The sequence below is a fragment of the Halichoerus grypus genome, chromosome 3 (assembly GCF_964656455.1).
Source record: "Halichoerus grypus chromosome 3, mHalGry1.hap1.1, whole genome shotgun sequence".
In the NCBI taxonomy this organism is placed as follows: Eukaryota; Metazoa; Chordata; class Mammalia; order Carnivora; family Phocidae; genus Halichoerus; species Halichoerus grypus.
The window spans coordinates 129,111,919-129,136,620 of NC_135714.1; the positions used below are offsets into that span (position 1 = coordinate 129,111,919).

General features: G+C 39.5%; 1 long non-coding RNA gene across 1 annotated transcript; it reads right to left on the bottom strand.

Annotated features, from left to right (window-relative positions):
- Positions 1–21,764: 21,764 nt before the first annotated feature.
- LOC144381384 (uncharacterized) lies at positions 21,765–24,690 on the bottom strand. The gene is made up of 4 exons (XR_013446518.1): positions 24,571–24,690; positions 23,959–24,057; positions 22,225–22,255; positions 21,765–22,042 (listed from the first exon to the last, which is right to left on the bottom strand). It is a non-coding gene; the product is annotated as an uncharacterized LOC144381384 (long non-coding RNA).
- Between the last annotated feature and the right edge of the window lie 12 nt (positions 24,691–24,702).

A 24,702-nucleotide genomic window follows, 5' to 3' on the forward strand; every position in this document is an offset into this window, starting at 1 on the left:
TTACCGGCATCTGGGTAATCAATGTTACCAAGTGGCACTAACATTCAGTAGATCAGTTGAAATGCTTTGACTATAAATAATTACTAAAACCCACTTGTACTGTGAATAATCCCCAAACCATAAGGAAATGTATTACGTCATATAACAAGGGAATTCATAGGTAGGGTCAGAGATAGATGGAGTTGTATAACAATGTCAGAAAAGACCCAGGGTTCTTCCATCTCTTTACTTTGTCATCTGTCAGACAAGAGCTTCACCTTCCAGGTAACAGCTTCATCCTCAGGCAACAGAGAGATGGTATCAGAAATTCTTGGCATCATAACCTAGACATGCCAACATTCAGAGAAAGAAGACCACTCTTAGGAGGAAGTATTTTTATGAACCCTGGCATAATTGGTCAGCTGAGAATTTGGAACTAATTCTTGGTAAGGCAATAGAATAAACTGTGACTGGTTTACACTAGTCATCTGGGGTGGATTAAATTTCAGAGTCAATTACTATCTATTTATACAGATTTTTGCTTTTGTTGGGATTTCCTTAGTTTCTCCTTAAATTGTCTACATGTTATTATAAGTTAAAATTATTGAATGGTATAACTAAAGACATATCAGTTAATCTTTTTGCTCATCTGTTTTGGTAAAGAGCTCTTTTACTCCCCCCGAGCCATGAAGCCATAACTGAGGTGCTACTGTCCTTCTTTGAAAACCTATAAGGAAATGGATATTCGATTATCTGGCTTGTAAACTAACATATAAAATGATGAAAAATGTCTAGGAGATAAATAGATGCACATGAACTATGGCATACACATATGAAACAGTTTAGTCACATTTAATTCAGGATTAATGCTATAAATATATACTATTGAACTCGAGGCAGCAGGGTGTATGAGAGGGGCTTTGTGACCTTCTCTTGATTCCAAAAAGAGGAGTTAGTAAAATTATACAGTGTCACTTGAGCTTATCTAGCATCACAATAAAGCCTACAGGGACTAGGCAGTGAGGGGTTATGAGTAGTAGTTGATTGTCTCTGAGATTACAAATGGCAGTCTTTCAGGTGAAGAGTCACACTGTCCCTGTCCATCAGCAGGCCTGGGTGAATTGTGCCACGGATGGAAAAGGGGAAGCCTAAACCTTTCATTCTTTAAAGAAGTAAAGAGGTTAAAGAAATTCAAGTCCCACCAAAGATCATGATTTCCAGGCACCTAAACTCATTTCTATCTTCATTTCTGGCACACCAAACAAAGGTGTTGACAGAGCTGTGAATTTTGGTGTTTAATGATGAATTTGGTGTATGAAAGCACCCAAAAGAATTTTTTTTTAAGATTTTATTTATTTTTTGATAGAGAGAGAGACAGTGAGAGAGAGAGCACAAGCAGGGGGAGTGGGAGAGGGAGAAGCAGGCCTCCTGCTGAGCAGGGAGCCGATGCAGGGCTTGATCCCAGGACCCTGGGATCATGACCTGAGCTGAAGGCAGACGCCCGATGACTGAGCCACCCAGGCACCCCCAAAAGAATTTTTTAAGGGAAGTGTTTTTTACATGTGCTAAAGGGAAAAATTTCTGCATGTACAAATTCTAAAATAAAAGAAAAATACAGTGAATTGTAAGGACCCCATTTCTCCCCCCTTGATTAATGGATTTTGTTAGATGTATACTTGTTGCAGTGGTTTTCGAACTTTTCTGATCATAACCCACAGTGAGATCTACATTTTACATGGACACACACACACACACTTTATATTTTTTAAACTGAAACAAAAACTCATGAAACAATAGTTAAACCTTCTAAGTACATGATAGTTTTTATTCCATTTAAAAATAAGTGCTGATTGACACCCAGTAAATCGATTTCATGACCTACTAATGGGTCTGACCTGCACCGATTTCATGACCTACTAATGGGTCCTAAGCTAAATGGATAATGTTCTGACTCCCAGGGGGGCACCTGGGTGGCTCAGTTGGTTAAGTGTCTGCCTTCGGCTCAGGTCATGATCCCAGGGTCCTGGCATCGAGCCCTGCATTGGGCTCCCGGCTCCACGGTGGGCCTGCTTCTCTCTCTCCCATCCCCTCTGCTTGTGTTCCCTCTCTCTCTGTCAAAATAAAAATAAATAAAATATTAAAAAAAAAAAGAATGTTCTGACTCCCTTAATACAAATCATACCTCTGCTCCTCCTTAACAGGTGGTGGAGGGAAGGAGACTATCCCATAGACAATGGTGAGAAATGGCTGGGCTGCTTAACCCCCAACTTTGATGTCCTGAGTTTTACCTTCCCTTTGGGAGCTCACAAGGCTGCCACTACCAAGCTGGCCTCAAGGGGACCTACTCCTCCTTCTTTTAGCCTCTGGTCTAAAGGGGACAGAACTCTTAACTCCCTGGGCCTAGTTAAATCAGGTTTAAATATTTCAATAAGATTTCACCAATGGCTGAGGGGATAACAAGAGGGAAATGAACAAAAAGAGTAATGCGAACCTAGATAATCTTCTATTAAGATAAGGCTCATTTATCTTCAGCTTTAGTGCCTAGGCTTGTCTGCCTCTGGGGTGCAGAGGTCACCTTTTTCTTTTCCTTCTAGGAGGGCCTTGAAATGAATTCTCAAGAAAAATAGAGTGGCTCCCAGCCAAATACCTGCAGTTCCCCCTCCTGACCCTCTAGTTTCTGGTTTCCTGTTTCAGTTCCCACCTCTGCTCTCATACTCAGCCCAGTAAAAGTCCAAATCTCAGCAGTGTGACCTTGCTCGGTGGCTTTATCCTTCTCAGACTGTAAGGCAATAGCTTTACATTCTTATAAGACATGTATATAAACTCTTTTTTGTGAGTCCCCAAAGGACTGAAAAAAAAAAAAAAAAGGTTTGAACTTCCAGAAAGTGAATAAATTTACCCTGGTCTTTCTGAAATACGATAAACTCAGCCTTTTTCCTTCTTGAGAGCACAGACTTTAGAGTCAAGTGTACAGTCCAATTCTCCTTACTCTAAAGGGCAAGCTTCTTCTTCTCTCTGAACCCTAGTTCTCTCTTCCATAAGATGGACAAAAGTAGTACTCACTTCCCAGGGTTGTAAAAAAGAATTAAATGAGCTAAATCCACAAATATGTATAATTCACTTAGCAAATGATCAGTAAATAATAGCTGTTGTTTATCTTAGGCCCATTGGAGACAGACTAAGAGAGCAAATATTGTCAACTCATTGCTTAACAATAAAATCATTTCAGACTGCCAATTTCCTGGTCTGATGTTTTCCTTGGGGGAGCTCCAGATTTGCCTATACCTAGAAGGATACTGCTCTGGTCAGCTAACTCCTGCTACAACAGAAATTGGATTGTAAGTGCAGTAGATATAAAAGAAGACCAAAGGGCAAATACAGGCATTCATATGTTTCTTTCTCTTCCCACCACACCCACCTTAAAGCCTCAAAAGTCTCTGACCATCACAAGAAGTCTGTGCATCCAGTCCATCTCCCACCAATCAACCTTGGGGTGCCAGATGGATTTCCAAAAGCACAGTTCTGATTGTGTCACTTTGCTGCTCAATAAATTAACTTGGCTTCCTACAACTGACCAAAGGAACTTTGAACTGTATATTTTGGCATTTGGTGCACCATATGAAGTAAAAGGCTCTAACTTGCTTTTGTTTTTTTAAAAAAAAACATTTAGGGACGCCTGGGTGGCTCAGTCGTAAGCGTCTGCCTTCGGCTCAGGTCATGATCCCAGGTCCTGGGATCAAGTCCCACATCGGGCTCCCTCCTCAGCGGGGAGCCTGCTTCTTCCTCTGCCTGCCCCTCCCCCTGCTTATACTCGCTCTCTCTCTCTCTCTGTATCTCTGACAAATAAATAAAATCTTTAAAAAAATAAAAATAAAAAAACATTTAAACCCCCCCTTTTTTTTTAAAGATTTTTACTTATTTATTTGACAGAGAGAGAGACAGCGAGAGAGGGAACACAAGCAGGGGGGGTGGGAGAGGGAGAAGCCGGCTCCCCGCAGAGCAGGGAGCCCGATGCGGGGCTCGATCCCAGGACCCCGGGATCATGACCTGAGCTGAAGGCAGACGCTTAACGACTGAGCCACCCAGGCGCCCCAAAAACCCATTTTTATTGTTGAAGTTAGTTTGCTTCTTTGTATTTGACATTTTTCTTAAACTGGATGGTAGGTATGTAGGTTTTGTCTTTTTATTAAATTATTATTGTGGCAAGCAATTCCTCCTCATTTCCCCTACCCACCCTTCCCCTCCCTGCCCTGGGGAACTACTATTCTGTTTTCTGTCTTTAAGGATTTGGAATTGCTGGTTATTTCAATAATGGAATCATATGTGGCTTTTTGTATCTGAATTCCTTCACTTAGAATAATGTTTATAAGGTTCAAGTATGTTGTAGTATGCACCATTATTTCTTATGGCTGAATAATATTCCACTGTATGGCTCTACCACCTTTTGTTTATCTACTTACCTGTTGATAGACTATTTGGGTTATTTCCACCTTTTGGCTATTGTGAATAGTGGTGCTATGAATACTTGTGAGCAAGCTTTTGTTTGAATACCTGTTTTAAATTCTTTAAATGACATACCCAGGAATGGAATTGTCAGGTCATACGGAAATTCTATATCTAACATTTTAGAAAATTGCCAATCTGTCTTGCAAAGTCATTACACCATTTTACGTTCCCAACAACAATGTATAAATGTTCTGATTTCTTAACACCTTCACCAACATTTGTGATTACCTGACTTTTTGATTATAGCCATCATAGTGGGTGAGAGATTTTGATTTACATTTTCCTAATGATTACTGATGTCATTGAGTTTTACATATATTTTTTGGCCATTTGTAAATCTTTTTTGGAGAAATGTCTACTCAGATCTTTTGCCCATTTTTAATCGGATTATTTGCCTTTTAGTATTGACTTGATAGTATTCTTTATATGTTCTAGATACAAATCCTGTATCAAATATATGATTTGCAAATATTTTCTCTCATTCTGTGGATTATCTTTTAACTTTACTGAAAGTATTATTTAAAGCAGAAAAATTTTTGATTTTGATGAAGCCAAATTTATTTTTTTCTTTTTTTGCTTGTGCTTTAGTGTCACAGCTAAGAATCAATTGACAAATTAGAGGTCAAGAAGACTTAACTCTATTTTTTTTCTAAGTGTTTTACAATTTTACCTGTTAAATTTAGGTCTTTGGTCCATTTTGAATAATCTTTAAAATTTTTATTTTCAGTAGTCTCCATACCCAATGTGGAGCTTGACCTCACAACCCTGAGGTCAAGAGTAGAGTGCTCTTCCGAGTGAGCCAGCCAGGTGCCCCTTTGAATTGATTTTTATATATGGTATCAGGTAGGCTCAAACTTCATTCTTTCACATGTGGCTAACCAGTTGTCCCAACATCATTTGTTGAAAGGACTGTTCTTTCTCCCTTAAATGGTCTTGGCACTCTTGTCAAAAATCAGTTGACCATAGACAGATGGGTTTACTTTCATTTATATATTTATTTTGTTCTTCTTTTATTAAATGTATTTCTTTTTTTAAGATTTTATTTATTTTTTTAAAGATTTATTTATTTATAATTGGGGGGCGAAGGGGCAGAGGGAGAGGGAGAGAGAGAATCCCAAGCAGATTCCCCTTTGAGTGTAGAGCCTGATGCAGGGCTTGATCCCACGACACTGAGATCATGACCTGAGCTGAAATCAAGAGTCGGATGCTTAACTGACTGAGTCACCCAGGCACTCCAAGATTTTATTTTATTTTATTATTATTTTTAAAAAGATTTCATTTTTTTGAGTGAGAGAGAGAGAGAGAGAGAGAGAGAGAGAGCATGAGTAGGGGGAGGGGCAGGAGGAAGGACAGAAGGAGAAGCAGACTCCCCGCTGAGCAGAGAGCTCCAGTCAGGGCTCAATCCTAAGACCCTGGGATCATGATCTGAGCTGAAGGCAGACGCTTAACTAACTGAGCCACCCAGGTGCCCCTTATTAAATTTATACCTAAATATTTTATTTTTTTGATGTTATTGTAAATAGAATTTTTTTTTTAATTGGGCTCCACACCCAATGTGGGGCTTGAACTCACAACCCTGAGATTAATACCTGAGCTGAAATCAAAAGTCAGAGGCTTAACTGACTGAGCCACCCAAGTGCCCCTAAATAGAATTTTCTTGATTTCATCTTCTGACTGTTAATTGCTAGTGTCTAAAACTACAATTGATTTTTACATATTGATCTTGTATCCTGCAGCCTTACTAGTTTATGAGCTCAAATAGTTTTTTCGGTGAATTTTTTATTATCTATATACAAGATTATATCATCTGTGAATATAATTTTACTTCTTCCTTTCCAGTCTGGGTACCTTTTAATTCTTTATCCTGCCTAATTTCCTGCTAGAATCTTCAGTATAATGTTCATTGGAAGTAGCAAGAATGGTCATACTTGTCTTATTTGCTGTGGGATTTTTCACAGATGCTTTTTTTTTTTAAGCTTTTTTTTTTTTTAGTTTAGTTTTTTTAGTAATCTCTACATCCAACGTGGGGTTCAAACTCATGACCCCGAGATCAAGAATTGCATGCTCTTCCCATTGAGCCAGCAGGTGCCCCCACAGATGCTTTTTTATCAAGTTGAGGAAGTTTCCTTCTACTCCTAGTCTGTTAAATGTTTTTTATCATGAAAGGGTGTTGGATTTGTCAATGCTTTTTCTGCAACTATTAAATGATCATGTGTTTTTTTTTAATTTGTGTTGATATGGTGTATTACATTTATTGATTTTTGGATATTAAACCGATCTCACTTTCCTGGAAATATATCCCATTTGGTCATGGTGTATAATTCTTTGGATATGTTACTGAATTTGGTTTGCTAATATTTGGTTGAGTATTTTTGTGTTCATATTCATGAGAGATAATGGGTTTTAGCCTTTTGTGACATTTTTGTCTAGTTTTGTTATCAAGGTAATACTAGCCTCATAAAATGAGTTGGGAAATGTTCCTTCATCTCCTATTTTTCAGTAAGAGTTTGTGAGGAATTGGTAATTAATTCTTCTTTAAATATTTGGTAGAATTTGCTAGTGAAGCGTCTGAAACTTTGGCTTTTATTTGTGGGTAGATCTTTTTATTACTAATATTTTTATGGGTCTATTAAGATTGTTTCTTGAGTCAATTTTGGTAGTTTGTGTCTTTACAGGAATTTGTCCATTTATCTAAGTTATCTGATTTATTGGCATACATTGTTCATAGTATTCCTCTATAATCCTTTTTATTTCTGTAAGGTCAGCAGTAATGTCCCCTATTTCATTTCTGATTCCAGTAATTTGAGTCTTTTTATTTTTTTCTTGGTCTATCCAGCTAAAGGTTTGTCAGGTTTTTGTCTTTTTGTTTTTTTGTTTAGGAAAATACAGTTATTTTTATTAAAAATATATTAGCCATGGGGCACCTGGGTGGCTCAGTCAGTTAAGCATCTGCCTTCGGCTCAGGTCATGATCCTAGGGTTCTGGGATTGAGCCCTGCATGGGCTCCTTACTCAGCAGGGAGTCTGTTTCTCCCTCTCCTTTGCCCCTCCCTCTCTGCTCATTCTCTGTCTCTCACTTTCTGTCTCTCAAACAAGTTAACATTCAATGGCTTTACTATTTTTCTTTCAAGATGAAGTAATGAATATTTTTATTTTTCTGTTTTAAGTTCTAATATGGTGAATATCAGTATCAATAGATGTAGCCCACATAAATTAAGACTCTTTAGGGTCTTCAGTAATTTTTAAGAATATGATGAGCCTCCAGGACCAAGGAGTTTGTGAAGTGCTATCTAAGGTCTCATCAACTTAGTTTTATAGTGAAAAGTGGAACCTTTGGTCTACCTAGATCTATTTGTCAATTTCAATCACGAGAAAGTCAAGATGTTGAAGGAATCTTTGAGGAATTCTGGAAGGGTTTCCACACCAGTGTGTCAGTCAAGTTCTGAGCTTAATCCCTTGACCAAAAGCTCTTCCATGGACTCCACCAAGTCTGTATAGTGGAGCAAAGACAGTCTTACCTAACCCTTCTCCTTTTTCTCTTTTTGTGCTGCCTGGGTTTTATTTTATAATTTTTTTATTTAAATTCAATTAATTAACATATAGTGTATTATTGGTTTCAGAGGTAGGGTTCAGTGATTCATCAGTCTTATATAATACCCATTGCTCATTACATCACGTGCCCTCCTTAATGTCCATCACCCAGTTACGCATCCTTCCACCCCTCCCCCAGCAACCCTCAGTTTGTTTCCTATGATTAAGAGTCTCTTATGGTTTGTCTCCCTCTCTAATTTCATCTTGTTTTATTCTTCCTTCCCTTCCCCTATGATCCTCTGTTTTGTTTCTTAAATTCCACATGAGTGAGATCATACAATAATTGTTTTTCTCTGATTGACTTATTTCACTGAGCATAACACCCTCTAGTTCTATCCACGTCATTGCAAATAGCGAGATTTCAGTTGGTTTTTTTTTTTTTTTGATGGCTGAGCAGTATTCCATTGTGTGTATATATATATGTATACCACATCTTCTTTATCCATTCATCTGTCAATGGACTTCTGGGCTCTTTCCATAGTTCGGCTCTTGTGGACATTGCTGCTATGAACATTGGGGTGTAGGTACCCTTTCAGATCACTACATTTGTATATTTGGGGTAAATAACCAATAATGCAATTGCTGGGTCATAGGGTAGCTCCATTTTCAGCTTTTTGAGGAACCCCCATACTGTTTTCCAGAGTGGCTGCACCAGTTTGCATTCCCACCAACAGTGTAAGAGGGTTCCCCTTTCTCCACAATCTCGCCAACATCTGTCATTACCTGACTTGTTAATTTTAGCCATTCTGGTGTGAGGTAGTATCGCATTGTGGTTTTGATTTGTATTTCCCTGATGCTGAGTGATGCTGAGCATTTTTTCATATGTCTGTTGGCCATTTGGATGTCTTTGGAGAAATGTCTGTTCATGTCTTCTGCCCATTTCTTGATTGGATTATTTGTTCTTTGGGTGTTGAGTTTGGTAAGTTCTTTATAGATTTGGAATATTAGCTGTCAGGTTTTTTTTTTTTTTTTTTAAGATTTTATTTATTTTTTGACAGAGAGAGAGACAGTGAGAGAGGGAACACAAGCAGGGGGAGTGGGAGGGGGAGAAGCAGGCTTCCCGCGGAGCAGGGAGCCCGATGCAGGGCTCGATCCCAGGACCCTGGGATCATGACCTGAGCTGAAGGCAGACACTTAATGACTGAGCCACCCAGGCAGCCTTTCAGGTTTTTTTTAAGATTTATTTATTTATTTGAGAAGGGGGGGTAATGGGAGGGAGAGAGAGAATCCTCAAGCCGACTCCCCAATGCAGGGCTCAATCCCAGGACCCTGAGATCATGACCTGAGTGGAAATCAAGAGTTGGATGCTTAACTGACTGAGCCACCCAGGAGCCCCAAGGTTTGTCAGTTTTTGATCTTGTCAAAAGGACCAGCTTTTGTTTCGTTTTTATTTTTATTGTTTTTCTATTCTCTATTTCATTCATCTCATCTCTAATGTTTATTACTTCCTTTCATCTGCTTGCTTACTATTTAGTTTGCTCTTCTTTTGCCAATGTCTTAAGGTGGAAGGTTAAGTTACTGATTAAGATCTTTCTTCTTTAATATAGGCATCTTCAGCTATAAATTATTTTCTAAGCACTGCTTTAGCTGCATTCCATAAGTTTCATTTGTGCTTTCATTTTCATTCATTTCAAAGTATTTTCTTTCTTTTTTTTTTTTTAAGTAGGCTCCATGCCCAATGTGGGGCTCGAACTCACAACCCTGAGATCAAGAGTCAGATGTTCTACCAACTGAGCCAGCCAGGCAATCCTCAAAGTATTTTCTAATTTCCATTCTGCTTTCTCCTTTAACCCTTTGGGTATTTAGGAGTGTGTTGTTTAATTTCAACATACTTGCGAGTTTCCCCAAATTCTTTGTATTACTGATTTCCAATTTAATTCCATTCTTGCTGGAAAACATACTTTGTATTATTTCTATCCTCTTCAATGTATTTGTTTATTTTTATGGCTTAGCATATGGTCTATCCTGGAGGATTTCTCACGAGCACTTGCTATTGTTGGGTGGAGGGCTCTATAGATGTCCATAGACCTAGCTGGTTTATAGCATTGCTCAAGTCTTCTATTTTGTGATTGGCCTTCCATCCAATTGTTCTATCCATTTTTGAAAACAGAGTAGTGAAGTCTCCAACTATTATTGTACAACTAACTCTCCCTTCATTTCTGTAAGTTTTTGCTTAATGTATTTTGGCAATCTGTTGTTAGATGTATATAGGGTTACAATTGTTACAGCTTCCTGACATTCATTATAAAATGTCCCTCTTAATCTCTAAAAACATTTTTTGTTAAAAGACTTTTAAATCTCTTTTGTCTGATATTAGTAAAATCACTCCAACTTTTTTTGTTTCCATAATATGGCCTTTTTCATTCTTTTACTTTCTATTTGTATCTTGGAATCTAAAGTGTGTCTCCTGTTGACAGTATATAGTTGGATTTTTTTAATCCAGTCTGACAATGTCTGCCTTTTTACTGGATTGGTTATTCCATTCACATGTAATGTTATTGGATTGGATTTACACTTGCCATTTTAATTTTCTTTTCTATATGCCTTGTGTGGTTTTTGTTCCTCTAACTTGTTTTTTACTGTGTTTCAAGAGGGCTAACCTGAGTTGCTCCCTAGCCAGTATATCCTGGGTTTCCAATCCAACATTGAATTTAGCATTATAGATACTAGCTGATAAATACATCAGTGTCTTACCCAGTGGTTCTTAAAACATGGACTCCAGACCGGCAGAATCAACTGCACCTGGGAATTTGTTAAAGGAAAAAAGTTAATCTCAGTGATCAAACTTGGGTTTGAATATCAGCTCCACACTTAACGGCTGTGATTTGGGGCAAGTCACTAAACCACTGAGTCATATTTCCTCAAGTACAATCTTATCCTACAGCATTGTGAGGACTAAAAGAGATTAGTGAGATAATGTAAGTAATTCTACTACTAGATCAGGACTTCCCTAATGTTAATTTTCTTTCCCATTGCCATAATATAAGAAAAGCTTCTACTGTTTTCTCAGTATTTTCAGTATAATTACCAGGGGCTTAAATTATTTTTAAACCACTTCTCATTTCAGCAATTATTAGGAAGGAAAAATGCAGAAATAGGAATAGGAATAGAAAACATGGGGTTGTGTGGTAGTTTAACAGAGAAAAAGAGAAATCCAGCCTCAGCTCATCTTTCAAAGTGCTCAGAAAAATTAGATGGCAATTTAAATACCACCCTGGGTACTGGTATATGCTCTAGGACTGGAATTATAGCAATTAAAAAAAAATCACTGTTCTATATATTTTTTACTTTTACTGAGAGCATGGCAATAATCCTGTGTGGTGGATAGGGCAGGAATTACTAGCTCCATTTTACAGAGACTTATAACTCAGAGGGATTAAGTGCCTTGTCTGTGATTATATGACTAGTTGGTGGGGAAGTTGGGATTGAAGCCATGTCAATTAATTGCAAATATCATAATATCACAATTTTTGAGAAGGCCTCAAAATAAAGAACCTACTGAGAGGATAAAGGTCACTATTTGGCTAGAAAATACTATTACATAAATAAATATCTGATTTACAAGTAAAAATTTTGTTGCAGTGAATACCACTGCAAACACCCTGCTTAAGAGGATGTCCATGCTATTTAAGAGGAGACTCTATGCTATTTGCAATACTGATTTTGGGAGGAGAAGGTAGGAAGTGTATATGTGGGTATTTATTCTGACCAAAAATTTAAACAACGTGCACAATGTTTTTGAAGGCTTTGTAATTTGACTTGACTGTACATGGATTTTATGGTAATATGCACATTGCTGTCTTACTGTACCATTTGAAGGTGTCATTGAGTGGAATACATATATAGATTAGGTACTGTGCAAGTATACAGGCCTACATTATTCAATTGCCATAGCATATTACGATTTTTGAGGGCAGATCCTATGTTTCTCCCCCGATTTCACTGTTCCTGCCACTAATGAGTGAATAAACACATAAATGAGTAAATGAATGCATTTTCTTTAAAATCATCCTTTGTTTACTCCCCATTTTGTCAAAAGCACCCTTCTTCTATTTCTGACCTTTGAGGTCACTATTCTCTCTTGTTAGTCAAAATATTTCCACCCAGGCCCAGATTCAATTCTCTCTAGAACCAAGATCCTTTCTTCCCCAGACCACTGATTTATCCCCTACCTGACAGATCAAAGTGATTCTTGTAGTAATTTGGATCCTATCTTGGGGTCCCCTGAGCTGCTTACATGAATTTGCTTATCAACATTTCCATTATTGTACTCATTTCTTATGAACCAAGCTTCTAATCAAAATCAGCACATTCAAGACGGTTTCTGGTGCCTTTTCCAAGTCTATTATTGTTGCAGCACCTTTCACGCATTCATTAACAGTGTTCCACATTTTATTATTTTATTTTTCAAAGTTTATTTTTTTTTAGTAATCTTTACACCCCAATATGGGGCTCAAATTCACGACCCCAAGATCAAGAGTCGCATGCTCTTCCAACTGACCCAGCCAGGCACCCCCATAGTGTTCCCCATTTTAACTGAGAGCTGAACTTTGTGATTAGTCAGTTAAGAAAAAAAAAAAAAAAAGCAGTCTAGGGGCACCTGGGTGGCTCAGTTGGTTAAGCATCTGCCTTCAGCTCAGGTCCTGATCCTGGGGTCCTGGCGTTGAGCCCTGCTCAGCGGGGAGCCTGCTTCTCCCTCTCCCTATGCCCCTCCCCACTGCTCCTGCTCTCTCTCTCTCTCTCTCTCAAATAAATAAGTAAAATTTTACTTATTTATTTGAGAGAGAGAGAGACAGAGCATGAGTGGGGGTTGAGCCACCAAGCGCCCCCAACTGTTTTTTAAAGTAAGCTCTGTGTCCAATGTGGGGCTTGAATGAAAGACCTCAAGATGAAGAGTCACATGCTCTACTGACTGAGGCAGCCAGTCACTCCTACCCAATTCCTATTGATGTGTTGTAAATGTATTGCTAATGAATGGCTGTTGGAAAAAAATTTCCCTTTTAGGGTAAGATGGTGAGAGGAATGAGAAAAAAAGGAAAATTTTTCTTGAGCATCTACTTTGTATCAGGTATGTATTTAATTTTCACAAAAGCTTTATAAGTAAGGCAGACAGAAAATAGCTGTTCCTAAATATCCATTCTTCCATTCTTGGAAAGTAATAAAATTTTTGGTGGGCACATGGCTATATTGCTAAGATTTCTATTTCCCAGCTTCTCTTTGCAGCTATGGACAACAATGTGACAGGAGAAGAATGGAGGTGTAGAACTTGTAGATGGTATTCTGCAAGGTGAGAAACGTGCCCTCCTCCTTGCTTTTCCCTCTCCCTACTGGAATAAATATTGATTTTTTTTTTGTCTTGGGCCACATGGACAAGAGTAACACATGATGGTGGGTATAGCAATAAGACTGAATGGACTACTGAAATCTAAGTCCTGAACACTATGGAGCCTGGGCATCAGTCCTAGACTGTATATAGTGGGACTCTCTCATAAGTAAGAAATCATTTCTACCTTGTTTATGCCATTATTATTTAAGCCTTTGTTACGGTTTCTGAACCAAGTAGTTGCTTAACTCCCTGTGCAATCTCTGTGAGAGGTGCTCCCTAGAGATGTACAACATGGTGGCCTTGAACTGAACTTCCAACTAATAGAGTAAGGAGGAAACAAATTCAGAAAGATTAAAAACTTCTCTGAAGTTAAACTATTATATGACAGGGTGAGCATGAACCCAAGTCTACATGATACCAAATAGTGACAATAATAGATTCTAGCCCTTGATTTTCACCTTGTGAAATGTTGTTGACTAGAAGGAAAGTTCTACCACTTGTACTCTTACAGTATAAGGAAAGTGGTTTCAATTCTCACTCAAAATAGCAACAAGAATCGTTGTGTGGGTATCAAAAAAAGGTGAGTATCCTCTGGATGTGTGGCTCTTCTTAGTGATAGCAATGGTCGTAAGGAATCTAGTTTGATTGTACTATGGTGTTTTTGTAATGACATTAATATCACTGTGTACAGATTTATTTATTTATTAAAGATTTTATTTATTTGATAGAGAGAGACAGCCAGAGAGAGAGCACAAGCAGGGGGAGCAGCAGAGAAAGAAGGAGAAGCAGGCTCCCCACTGAGCAGGGCGCTCCATGTGGGGCTCAATCCCGGAACCCTGAGATCATGACCTGAGCTGAAGGCAGACGCTTAACCGACTGAGCCACCCAGGTGCCCCGTGTGTACAGATTTAATCTCAGTTTTCTTTCTCAGTTCTCCTGCTCTGCTTCCTGGAACAAATTCCTCATATCTGCCATCCCTAACAAACCACGCAAACCATGTGAGCAGGGGAAAGGACTCTAATAAGAACACACTTGAAATTTAATAAGGTTAACGATAGAGAGGTGTTGACAAGAGTGTGACTGGGCAGCTGATATTTGTTTTGGAAAGAGAGAAAAGGAGAGTTAATAGTTACTGAGTGCCTCCTACATGCTAGCCCTGTGCTAGGCTTCTAATTTATATTGTGTCACTTAAACCTTGCAATAACCACAGGGAGGTAGGTATTATTTCCACTTAGCTGTGACAAAACAAAGACAATATAAAGTCACATGGCAGGTGACACAGCAGTGATTTGAAACCAGGTCTGGGTACAAAATCATGTTCTTTCCACTATATCTTGCTGCCTTTAAACGTTTTAAAGTCCTTTCAAAAACAATTTTCTCATTTTCAAATACATCATTCCCTCTATATAACTCTGCAGATTATCTTGGGACTTTAAGAAATTTACCAGTCCTCTACTATGTTTGTCATGCCCAATAAAATATTCAATAGCATTCAGAAAATCCAGCTGATCGTTTGTTGTAGTGTAACAAAAGGTGCCAACTGGCAACAAGATAAGGAGCTTAAGCCAGAATGCAAATCAGCGTACTACTTCCTTAACGAAGTTTTACTATGGGGAAAAAAAAAAAAAAGCCAGCTGAATAGTGTGTTTAGTGACACAATTGACTTCATTCTTCAAAAACTCCTTATTTTGGGCGCCTGGGTGGCTCAGTTGGTTAAGCGACTGCCTTCGGCTCAGGTCATGATCCTGGAGTCCTGGGATCGAGTCCCACATCGGGCTCCCTGCTCGGCAGGGAGTCTGCTTCTCCCTCTGACCCTCCTCCCTCTCATGCTCTTTGTCTCTCATTCTCTCTCTCGCAAATAAATAAAATCTTAAAAAAAAACAAACAAACAAAAAAAAAAACTCCTTATTTCATTGCCAACTGATAATAGTTTGTTGACTGGTGATCATTCTGATGACTGTATTTGGGGAAGCACTAGTGTCGGGTACTTTTTAATAATCCCATCTAGAATACAATGAAACCTCATTATTATACAATACTTTCACTTTGTAAATAGAAAAGCAAGGAGAAAGCTATTTTCTCAAAGAAAATAGGTAATCTGTTCTAACATAAAAATGTTAATCAGGATTCATCCATTAATTGAGCCATTCATTCATTCATTCATTCATTCCAGTATACAAAGAAAGATATTTAGGACAGAGTCTGCCTTCTGCTCAGAGTAGGACAGGTAAGCACCAATGTAAAAAAATCATTATTATACAATGTGATTATCCTTGATTCCTCTTTTAATTCTCACACAATTCTTTTTTTTTTTTAAAGATTTTATTTATTTATTTATTTGACAGAGACAGACATAGCGAGAGCAGGAACACAAGCAGGGGGAGTGGGAGAGGGAGAAGCAGGCTTCCCGCAGAGCAGGGAGCCCGATGCGGGGGCTCGATCCCAGGACCCTGGGATCATGACCTGAGCCGAAGGCAGACGCTTAACGACTGAGCCACCCAGGCGCCCTCTGACACAATTCTTTAGCAAATTCTGTTGGTTCTTATCTCCAAAATATAACCAGAATTTCAGGGTATCCCTCTACCCACGGCAACTGCATTTCACTACTCCAGAGGATGTCATTTGCATGTTAATCTCCATGAATGGTGTCCTGTCTCCCACCACTCTCCACCCTCTGCACTTCCTCCTCTATCTCCCTAAAACCAAGCTACCATCATCTCTTTTAACTTCTTAATTCTATTCTTGCTCTATTACGTTGTATTTTCCACACAAGAGCTGGAGTGTCACTCCACTGCTCGAAAATCTCCAATGGCTTTGTAGCCTATACAGGAAAACATCCAGAGTCATTTCTGTAGCCTGCAAGCTCCACCTTATCTCAAGCAGGCAACAAAATGATATTCTAAAAATGACAGGGGATAGGACTGAATTGGGGATGGGAGGATCAGGGTGAGGAACTGGAATGGTAAGACATTTTGAGAGGTAGGGGAAGGTAGCTGACAGGTAAAAGGATTGACAGGGACCGCAAGAACCCAGGTGAGATGTGATATGATTAATTTCTAATAGCTCCAGCCTCAAATGTGCAGTTTTCCCTAATCATGCTATGAAGGTAAGGGTAAATGTAAGGTTAGAGAAAATGCATGTTAGTTTTTGCTGCAAAACACATTCTCTCAACTCTCCATGACTTAAAACAACAATTTATTATTTATTACAATTCTAAATGTCAGCAAGGTGGTTCTTTTGTTCCAGGCCGGCTTAGTTGGACTAAATGGCCTGGGATGGACTTATTCAAATGTCTGATGATTGGCAGAATAATGTTCTGGAGAGACCTCAACTGTGGCTACTTAATCTACTTTAAAAGATCTCTCATTCTTCAGCCTGCTAACTTAGGCTTCTTAGGGAACTAAGAAATGTTCTAAAGAGCAGACAGCTCTTTGTTTTGTTTTGTTTTTTAGAGGGAGAGAGCACAAGCGAGCAGGGTGGTAGGGCAAAGGGAGAGGGAGAGGGAGAGATAGAATCTAGAATCCTAAGCAGGCTCCATGCTCAGAGGGAACTCAGTCTCATAACCCTGAGATCATGACCTGAGCCGAAAACAAGAGTCGGACACTTAGAACTGACTGAGCCACCAGGTGCCCCATTGCCAGCATTTTTTTTTTTTTAAAGATTTTATTTCTTTATTTGAGAGACAGACACAGCGAGAGAGGGAACACAAGCAAGGGGAGTGGGAGAGGGAGAAGCAGGCTTCCTGCTGAGCAGGGAGCCCGATGCGGGGCTCGATCCTAGGACCCTGGGACCATGACCTGAGCCGAAGGCAGACGCTTAACTGACTGAGCCACCCAGGTGCCCCAATGCCAGCATATTTTAAGCCATTGGCATGAGTCAGAGTTGCTAATGTCTCTTGACCAAAGCAAGTCACATGATCAAGCAGTTGTGTAGGAAGGACTGAACAAGGTCAATACAGGGTGGAGTGAAAAAACTGGGACTTATACAATCACAAAGGTAGACTGTGTACTGAACTAGATTTAGGGTTTTCTGGGTAGGGTCAGAGAAGGTTAAGCCTACAAGGAAGTATAGAGTTTTGGTGAGAAAATTTGTTGCTCAGATGAGCAACCATGGGCTGCAGCTGAGAGGAAAAGGAAACGAGATCAGGAGGTGTTTACAGACTGGGAGAAAATGATGTTAAATGATCCTGGAACACATTGATGGGGGTCATTCCCACACCAACAAGCAATTCTCAGACACCAGCTGGATGTGCTACAATCAAACTCAATCCTGACACTACCTACCCATAGATGGCCTCGGATCCCACAGGTGAAGGGCTCCATCCTTTGAGATTGATGGATCTGAGGTCCCAGCAATCTCTTCCTTGGGTTAATTTGCTAGAGTGGCTCACAGAACTCTGAGAAACATTTTACTTACTTTACTAAGTTAGTAAGTTAACATTTAGATTACTGATTTATTATAAAAGGAGAGAACTCAGGAACAACCAAATGGAGGAGATGCATAGGCATGCTCTCTCCAAACACACCAGCCTCCCCACATCTCCACATGTTCACCAACCTAGAAGCTCTCTGAACCCTGTCACCTTGGGTTTTTATTTTTATGTTTCTTTAAGATTCATTTATTTTAGAGAGAAAGTGAGCGCGAACGAGCAGGGGGAGAGGCAGAGTGAGAGAGAAGCAGACTCCCCACTGAACATGGAGCTTGATTCCAGGGCCCTGAGATGATGACCCCAGCTGAAACCAAGAGTTGGAGACTTAATGGACTGAGTGACCCAGGTGCTTCCTTGCCATTTTGGGTTTTTAAAGAGGATTCATTACATGGGCATGATCAACCACTGACCATTAGTGACTGAACTCAACCTCCAGCCCAACTCCCTATGCGGACAGAAAATTCCAACCCTATAATCACAGAGTTGGTTCTGGCAACCAGCCCCCATCCTTAGGTGCATCCAAAACTATTAACATAACAAGAGATACCTTTACTGATCTCATCACTTAGGGTTTTTGGAGTTCTGTACCAGCAACCCAGACCAAGACGGAAATATATATACTTCTTATTATAAATCACAGTATCACAGATGTATTAAAGAAAATGAAGGTCTCCATGAGAAAGAGGACAGCTGTATTGGTAGCAGTGGGGAAAGCTGGGAGGACCAAAGATAGAATGATATTTAATTATAAGACTACAGGATTGGCAAATTAAATATTTTAAAAAGCTCAAACACTGGGGCGTCTGGGTGGCTCAGTCATTAAGCGTCTGCCTTCGGCTCAGGTCATGATCCCAGGGTTCTGGGATCGAGCCCCGCATTGGGCTCCCTGCTCGGCGGGAGGCCTGCTTCTCCCTCTCCCACTCCCCCTGCTTGTGTTCCCTCTCTCACTGTCTTTCTCTGTCAAATAAATAAATAAAATCTTAAAAAATAAAATAAAAAAATAAAAAGCTCAAACACTGAGATATTTCATAAATAATATTCACTTTAGAATTTGTTAATTTTTTAACAACTTTTTCAGATATAACTCTCATACCATAAAATTCCCCTTCTAAGGTACACAGTTAAATGTTTTTAGTATATTCAGAGTTGTGCAACCATCACCAATATGTTATTTTTATATTAATTTTCTTTTTTTTTTAAAGAATGATAAGCGATTTGAAAAGTAATCTAACGCCTAACGACTGAGCCACCCAGGAGCCTCCTTATATTAATTTTCAATTATTCATTTTATACTTAATGTCAAAGGAAACTTGACAAGAACAGAAAAAAAAAGGAATGCTACTCTGGTACAACTATGTTGATTTCCTCTGAGTCTGATATAGATGGGCTCACCAAATAACCTGAGAGATTTTAAATTGTTAAGTTTCTTGTGTGTTTTTTCTTAAGATTTTATTTATTCATCTGTCAGAGGAGAGCGCACAAGCAGGGGGAGCGGCAGGCAGAGGGAGAAGCAGTTTCCTCACTGAGCAAGAAGCCTGACGCGGGACTCGATCCCAGGACCCTGGGACCATGACCTGAGCCGAAGGCAGACGCTTAACCGACTGAGCCGCCCAGGTGTCCCAAGTTTCTTGTATTTGATACGTCTTTTTTTTTAATGCCTTTTGCCTTTTATATAGTTATAATGAAGATATATATAAATTTTGTATCCTGCATTGACCACTTTATCATAAACATTTTCCATGTCTAAACAATGTTCATACTCATGATTTATAATGGCCGCATAATGGTATACCAAATGGATGTATCATAATTTAAACATTTCTTTATTTTATTATTTTTTTAATTTAAGAATCATCACCCTTTCAGCTATTTATTTTTAAGATTTATTTATTTTAGAGAGAGAGAGAGAGTGTGTGTGTGTGTGTGTGTGAGTGAGTGTGGGGGTGGCAGGCAGAAGGAGGGAAAAACAGTCTTTTTTTTTTTTTTTAAAGATTTTATTTATTTATTTGACAGAGAGAGACACAGCAAGAGAGGGAACACAAGCAGGGGGAGTGGGAGAGGGAGAAGCAGGCTTCCCATAGAGCAGGGAGCCCGATGCAGGGCTCGATCCCAGGACCCTGGGATCATGACCTGTGCCGAAGGCAGACGCTTAACGACTGAGCCACCCAGGTGCCCAGGAAGAAACAGTCTTAAGCAGATTCTGGGCTGAGCTTGGAGCCCAACACAGGCCTCAACAAGGGGCTCATCTTCCAACCCCAAGGGCATGACCTGAGCTGAAACCAAGAGTCTGAGGCTTAACTGTCTGCCCCACCCAGGCATCCCTTCCATTTCCTTATTTTAAAGCATTTAGGTTATTTCTCATCTTCTAATTTTATGATTAAGACTGAATAATATCTTTACACATACAGCTTTTTCCCCAATTTTGATTTATTTCCTTATGATATATTTGCAGGACACTGATGGTTTTTGAATCACATGGACAAATTACTTTTCAAATCGCTTATCATTGTAAAATACCAACAGGGATGAATGAGAGAGCACTAGTTTCACTGCAATCTGGTTAGAATTTAGTAATACCATTTAAGCATTAAGATAATGTCATCAGTAAAAAGACATAAATTTGCATTTATTTTATCAGGATGATGAACAGAATGCATAATTTAAAAATTTAAGATAACAAAGCAAGATTTCCTCAAATTTCTCCATCTATGGAAGAAATTTCTAAACATCAGTTAAATAAATGATCGACTGTTCCCTAAGCTTCCAAACCAAAACTCTACTTAAAATGCTATTCTTGGGGGCGCTGGGCTGCCTCAGTCTGTAGACCATGAAATTCCTGAGCTTGGGTTGTAAATTCAACCCCCACATTGGGTGTAAGATAAATAAAATCTTTAAAAAATAATAATAAAATGTATTATTTTTAGTAAGGAATTACTTGTCCAAAAGGATGAAGAAAAAAAAAGGAATAAACAAAATAAATAAATACCAAACTACTTTTGCCCTAAGTGTATTTCCTGGTTCCAGATAATTGGAACGCTGACTTGGATAGTCACTCTGGATGACAGGGACATAAATCCAATCCCAGGATCCATAGGAGGTGTGAAGTCTAACAGGAGATCCTCCCTTCAGCAAACTGTGACCTCACAGGGTTACACCATTAAGAGCTGAATATAGAGTAGGACACCTACAAGGAATTATCGCTGGATTTGAACCTCCTGGGTGGCTGAGGAAGCCTAAAGCCAAAAAAAGCTGGTTTAAATGCCTGCAGGACTCTGGCAGAAGGATATGCGTATCTTATCTGAAAGGGTATCTTCATCATAGGCCTCAAATTATTCCCACAAATATTAGTTTTCACTTTTTAAAAAAGATTGTATTTACTTATTTGAGAGAGAGAGAGAGAACACGTGAGAGAGAGATCGATCACCAGCAGGGGGGAGGGGCTGAGGGAGAATCAGACTCCCCCGATGAGCAGGGAGCCTGATGCAGGGCTCCATCCCAGGACCCTGGGATCAAAACCTAACCCAAAGGCAGATGCTTAACCGACTGAGCCACCCAGGTACCCCAAATATTAGTTTTCAAATGCAATGACCAGTACACAAAGATAAACTATAATCAGAGAGCCAACACAAAAATAGATAATAGAAACAGACTGACAGAGAATTCAAATACTGGAATTATCATACAGTGACTATAAGACAATTATGCTTACTGGTTTAAATCTATATTGAAGATGCCTTTAAAGAATAAGAAGCTACAAAGTGACATAAATTGAAGAAGAACTAAGTTAACCTTTTAGAAATAAGACAGTAATCAAAATCTAAAAATCACTAGATCAATTGAAGAGATTAGTCACAGATGAAAAGAAAATTAATGAAACAATTTGACACTTTACTAGGTTTTATGCAGTCTGACAATTTTCTGTTCCATTTTATTCTATCTGAATTTTGAAATTCTCAGATGGTTGAGACCCAATAACCTGATTTCACATGCCCTGTGCTGTCTTTCATTATCTGTTTTGATAATTGCACCATTTAATGTGTCAAGGAACATAATTTTTTTTTAAAAAAGCTTTTATTACAAAACAGAGGATTCAAATATGTACCTCTGACAAATCCCTTAGGTGCTGGTGTTGCTAGAAGAAACTAGATGCAACGGACTTCGTTACTGCCTCCTCTTTGGCTTTTTTACTCTTGGGCAGAAAGAGGAATCAGACTGGGAAGAAGACAAGTTTGGTTTTTATTCTGGAATAGGTAGCCTTGGGGTCTATAACATTTTCCACTGGGAAGGTTTTAAACTAAGTGAACTGCCACCCATAAAGTAAACTTAGTCAAGGTTACTTTAAGTGTGGAATTAATAAAGAGTTTATTAGATTCAATATTATATTTAGGACTCACCGATTTCCACTGGTCACTAGTTTTCACCAGTCTGCAGTAAGACAAAAAAAATATGGTCTAAAGAGGTTTTCATAAAGTTGATTTATTTACTTAAAAGGACTGACTTTTTAGAGGATATGTTCTTTATTTTTATTTTGGGGTCAAAATATAATCTAAAAATGAAGTGATGCAGATAGTAAATGGCAGTTGTCTTTTGTTTTTTTATAGGTTGGTAAAATTTAAAAATAAGAAAATGACTGCTCTGTCACTCCTGCTCACAGTAAGAAAGGAACAGTTTTAATCCATAGTTACTAAGAAGTTAAATAGTGCTAGGTCTTCTGGGAACAGGTCTGAGGGAAAGCCTATTTGTCTGGGGACTCAATCTCTTACTGAAAGAAGAAATGAGGCTGAGCGGTCTTGAAAATGCACAGGTATTTACTTGCTGCTAAGGGAAAATGAAGGGAAGAGAAAACTGTTCAGGGTAGGGAATTTTATTTTATTTATTTATTCTTAAGATTTTATTTGAGAGAGAGAAAGAGCACAAGCAGGGGTGGGGGCAGAGGGAGAAGCAGACTCTTCGCTGAGCAGGGAGCCCCTCGATCCCAGGACTCTGGGATCATGACCCTAGCAGAAGGCAGACGCTTAACCAACTAAGCCACCCAGGTACCCCTAGGGTAGGGAATTTTATTTTATTTATTATTATTTTTTAAAGATTTTATTTATTTATTTATTTGACAGAGAGAGAGACACAGCGAGAGAGGGAACACAAGCAGGGGTAGTGGGGGAGGGAGAAGCAGGCTTCCCGCCGAGCAGGGAGCCCGATGCGGGGCTCAATCCCAGGACCCTGGGATCACAACCTGAGCCGAAGGCAGACGCTTAACGCCTGAGCCACCCAGGCGCCCGGGTAGGGAATTTTAAACAGGGGTTGGGGGACCTGGTAAAGGCCAAGATGTAGTGATGATGAAAACAGATGAGGGCCAGATAAAAGAGTTTTTGTTGGCTTGGCTACAGACTTGATTTTTGGGTTAAATTGTGGTAGAAAAACAAACGAAAAACCAAACCATGGGGCACCTGGGTGGCTCAGTCAGTTAAGGGTGGGCCTTCAACTCAGGTCATGATCTCAGGGTCCTGGGATCAAGCTCCTGCTCAGCAGCAGTCTGTTTGCTTGCCTTGCTTTCTCTCTCTCTCTCAAATAAATAAATAAAATCTTTAAAAAAAAAACCCCAAGCCATAAAATTTACCATCTTTACCATTCTTTTTTTTTTTTAATTTTTTTTAAAGATTTTATTTATTTATTTGACAGAGAGACACAGCGAGAGAGGGAACACAAGCAGGGGGAGTGGGAGAGGGAGAAGCAGGCTCCCCACTGAGCAGGGAGCCCGATGTGGGGCTCGATCCCAGGACCCCGGGATCATGACCTGAGCCGAAGGCAGCCACTCAACCTACTAAGCCACCCAGGCGCCCCCCATCTTTACCACTCTTAAGTGCACAGTTCAGTAGTGTTAAATATACTCATATTGTTATGAAATAAGGACTTTATGCTATAAGCACCTTAGATTAATGGGATTACTGAAAGATTTCAGGATAGGACTGGAGATTTAGAAAGACTGTTTTGGATGGTGGGAGTAGTAGGAGGTAGGGGATGGACGTTAGGACTGAAAGGGATTACAGGATTAAGGGTTTGTGGGGCCTGGTTTCTGGCTGGGTCACAGGGTTTTTGCGAGAGGGGAAGTTAGAGACCAGAACTCAACGTACCTCTGGCTGAATACCAGGCCTGTATGGGCCAGCTTTCCGGGGACTGCACCACTTGAAGCTTATGAGCCACATCTAACCAGGATGTTTTTTGTCAAACCCCTATAATTAAAAAGATTTTTTTTTTTTGGCATCAGTTGCAAAAAATGAAGTTTGGTGATTTCCAGCTTTTCTTGAAAAATTAAAAAATCTGGGACAGTGGAATCAGTCCCCCAAGGAAACAATCATTAACTTCATATCAATGTATAATAAACCTATAGAAAGTACACAAGTGTGTAACTTGATGTTCACAAGTGAACATTCCCCACTAACCAGCAGTCCTATCAACATGCGGAACATTAGTAGTATCTCCAAAGTTATTTAATACTACTTATTTAAATCCTACTAATTTATTTAATCCTACTAACAACTTTATGAGGCAGATTATATTACTATCTCCTTTCTAAATACGAGGAAACTGAAGCATAGATAAGTCACCAGGCTAAATACTGAAACTAGCATTTGAAATTGGATCTGCTTTCTGATTCCGAATCCCATAGTCTCCAGAAAAGCCAGTAAACCGGTAAGTTCGCTTTTAACTACGTGCAGAGGCCGCCTCCTGCCACGGAAACTTACTTCCGGGCCTCAGAGCGACGGAAACCAACTGCAACCACGGCCTCGTACGTCAGGCCGCCCTCGCCAGCGCCCGCCCCTCCCGAGCACCGCGTCCTGGAGAGCCGCCTGCGGCGTGCTGCGCAGTCTCCACAC